Source organism: Salvelinus alpinus, chromosome 2 (genome assembly GCF_045679555.1).
Source record: "Salvelinus alpinus chromosome 2, SLU_Salpinus.1, whole genome shotgun sequence".
Lineage (NCBI taxonomy): Eukaryota > Metazoa > Chordata > Actinopteri > Salmoniformes > Salmonidae > Salvelinus > Salvelinus alpinus.
Window position 1 is genome coordinate 48,660,699 of NC_092087.1, and position 3,925 is coordinate 48,664,623.

Consider the following 3,925-nt stretch of genomic DNA (forward strand, 5'->3'; position numbering starts at 1 on the left):
CTCAGCCCAGGCTGACAGTCAGTTCTACAGTCATCAGAGAGAGAGACTCAGTTCAGCTGAGCTGTCAGACTCCTCCATCTGTCTCTGTGTCTCAGTGTTACTTCTACACAGAGGGGAGAGATCCTAAACCCTTACCCTGTACGAGGTCACTCACGGGGACTGAGCTGCTCTCGTCGGCAGGTCAAAGTTCATCTGCTGAGATCAAACTGAGATGTTTTTACACAGTAGAAACGTACTATCCGTCGATGCACAGTGGTTCTGTCTCTCTATCTATTCTTGGTAAGAAATTAATATTCATATTGTCTTGAATGATTCTGTTAAAATCACAATTTCATACAATGTAATTTCAAAATAGTTGTTGTGAAGATAAATAAATCCATATAATATTTGAAATGTATATGTCAAAAGTAGAGTTCTAAGATCCCACGGCAAACAACCACAGAGACAGGCCAAAGTACAATCAAAGGTTCTTTATAAACTCAGCTTGACACAGTAATACACAGTATCACTACGGCCCTATTAGAAACGTATAAATAGGCTGGGATTTAGGGCTGTAGGCTAACTAGAAGCAACGGGACAAACTAACACAGCAGTTGATTCCTGATCGGTGGCCAATGTTCATTCAGGTCCTTCCGAGCAGGGTTTGTTCGTTCGGTTCTACCCGAGCAGGATTAGTTCGGCTCTACCCGAACAGGGTTCGGCTCTTCCTCCCGAGCAGGGATCGTTAGTCGATGGCTGGTCTGGTAGTCGATTACTGGTTTGGTGTTCAATGGCAGGTCGCCTTCTGTCCCTCGCTCCGCACCGGCCTGGCTGCGTGGTAGAGTTGGGTGTAGCCTCTCAGCTGCGTCAGGCGTGTCCTCCGTGTCTGTAGTCGTAGGGGACAGAAAACATACAATTAGAGGATGTACTGGCCAACAATTGGGGTCACACTCACACGTTCGAAACAAGCACTTTCCTTTAGTAGTGTTATAGAGAACTTTGTGATTTGTGTCTTTCCTACAGCAGGCGACCAGCGGAAACGAGAAGCAAGTCGATCGAGAGGTCCCTGGTTCAGTTCCTTTTTAACTCTAGTTCTGGGGCGTGTTTAGCAATTAGTTTGGGGAGGGAGAAGGTGATATTGAATCATCTCAATGTCACTTTAGTCCGTGTTAATTTGTGGAATCACAGCACACCATACATGTTAGCAAAATAGTCCATGCGATTCAATTTGATTTCACACGTGAGATTGTAAGGAATTAAGTGAAAGGCAATCGTTGTAAACATCATAAATATGCATGATATCAAATAAGACATGCTGATATGTAATATAAAGAGAATGGCAGGCTCTAGTTTACTAAGAGTGTCACTTGTGACATATACATTACATTCAAATAGAGTGATGTAAAAAGGAGTCTCTGTTCTTTCCTAACAGATCCAAAACCAGATATTACAGTCAATTTTGATGTGTACTTCAACATCATCTGTTTGATTCCTGGATCCGTCAGTCCTGACACCACCTGTAACCTGTATGTTGGAGAGGAGAGTCAGCCATCCTTCACAGCAAAGATCAAGAGGAGAAAAGCCACCTCAGCATCCATACAGTGGTTCTGTCAATTCACTCCAAACAATAGTGATCTGATCAGTCGTCTTCAGTCAGTGAGGCGTAAGGAGGTGAGCTGTGACTACAGAGTGAGCTCAGGACCAAACTCTCTCTCTCCACGCAGTGATGGGAAAAGCTTTGCACGTGAGTCATTATCTAAACAAATCTATCAGGGCTGCAGGTCTTCATGATCTGACTCACATTGATTTTAAAATCTTCTTAGTATTAAGAAGATTGGTAATTCTGACCAACAAACTAAATACCACATTTCAATCCCAAATGATTTCAGATCTGGTGGGAGTTCACATCAGCGATCCAACAACTATACAGACACCTTATATAGCAGGTAGACTACACATTTGTGCTTTTATAGTGACACTGCTGTTATAGCAAGTTTCAGCAATAAGAAGAGTTGTGTTCATGTGTAAATGAAGCGGTTCTGTTAGATAATTAAGCTGTTCTATAGATATGACACCTGCCTCAACACCAATGTCTGGGATCATCAGCACAAGTAATAGAATGTCTGTGTTCATCTAGTCGAGTGTTTAGATCGTATCTATGCGCTGTTATGCTTCTGCTGTTAGATAACATGGTGACTTTATACTAGGAAGCTGTCAACAGCAATCAACACGTTATCTGTCCTGAAAGACCTTATCACCTTATGAATTGGTCTTATCATCTCTATAATGAGGAGAAATATAATCTACCAGGGCTGGAAGCAATCTGTCCGTAGTGATTTTTATAGTATTACTTTGCCCACTTTGAAAAGACAAATCATGAAGGTATTTCAAAAGGGCAACAACACCATGATGATCATTAATACGATCATGAATAAAATGCTAATTTCATTATTATGTGTTTACTCAGTGGGTTTTACTCCAGGTCCTAGATCTACTTTGCCTCCCAGCACGACAGAGAGTCCTACAGAAGGTGTGTTGGGCCTCTAAATGACCATCTCTGCAAATAGTAATTATACAGTCAAGAGTTTAGATTACGGGCCTGTAAAATTAAGTGACCCAAATGTGCATGTAAAACTTTATTCTTGTGTAGTCATATTTGCTTCTCACTTGTTTCAACTGTTACTTGTATCTTTACCCCAGACACCACAGTGACACCAACTACCAGTAAGGGGGTGACACTCTAGACCCAAACTGCTACAGACCTATATCTATCCTACCCTGTCTTTCTAAGGTCTTCGAAAGCCAAGTTAACAAACAGATTACCGACCATTTCGAATCCCACCGTACCTTCTCCGCTATGCAATCTGGTTTCAGAGCTGGTCATGGGTGCACCTCAGCCACGCTCAAGGTCCTAAACGACATCATAACTGCCATCGATAAGAGACATTACTGTGCAGCCGTATTCATCGATCTGACCGAGGCTTTCGACTCTGTCAATCACCAAATTCTTATTGGCAGACTAGACAGCCTTGGTTTCTCAAATGATTGCCTCGCCTGGTTTACCAACTACTTCTCTGATAGAGTTCAGTGTGTCAAATCGGAGGGCCTGTTTTCCGGACCTCTGGCAGTCTCTATGGGGGTGCCACATGGTTCAATTCTCGGGCCGACTCTCTTCTTTGTATACATCAATGATGTTGCTTTTGCTGCTGGTGATTCTCTGTTCCACCTCTACGCAGACGACACCATTCTGTATACTTCTCGCCCTTCTTTGTACACTGTGTTAACTAACCTCCAGACGAGCTTCAATGCCATACAACTCTCCTTCCGTGGCCTCCAACTGCTTTTAAACGCAAGTAAAACTAAATGCATGCTATTCAATCGATCACTGCCCGCACCTGCTCGCCCGTCCAGCATCACTACTCTGGACGGCTCTGACTTAGAATACGTGGACAACTACAAATACCTGGGTGTCTGGTTAGACTGTAAACTCTCCTTCCAGACTCACATTAAGCATCTCCAATCCAAAATTAAATCTAGAATCGGCTTCCTATATCGCAACAAAGCATCCTTCACTCATGCTGCCAAACATACCCTCGTAAAACTGACCATCCTACCGATCCTCGACTTCGGTGATGTCATCTATAAAATAGCCTCCAACACTCTACTCAACAAACTGGATGCAGTCTATCACAGTGCCATCCGTTTTGTCACCAAAGCCCCATACACTACCCACCATTGCGACCTGTACGCTCTCGTTGGTTGGCCCTTGCTTCATACTCGTCGCCAAACCCACTGGCTACAGGTTAGCTACAAGTCTCTGCTAGGTAAAGCCCCGCTTATCTCAGCTCACTGGTCACTATAGCAGCACCCACTCGTAGCACGCGCTCCAGCAGGTATATCTCACTGGTCACCCCCAAAGCCAATTCCTCCTTTGGTCGTCTTTCCT

At 43.7% G+C, this 3,925-nt stretch overlaps 1 long non-coding RNA gene across 1 annotated transcript; it reads left to right on the forward strand.

Annotated features, from left to right (window-relative positions):
- On the forward strand, positions 1-1,925 carry LOC139563989 (uncharacterized). Its single transcript, XR_011672680.1, has 3 exons — positions 1-279; positions 1,412-1,723; positions 1,869-1,925. It is a non-coding gene; the product is annotated as an uncharacterized lncRNA (long non-coding RNA).
- The last annotated feature ends 2,000 nt before the right edge of the window (positions 1,926-3,925 follow it).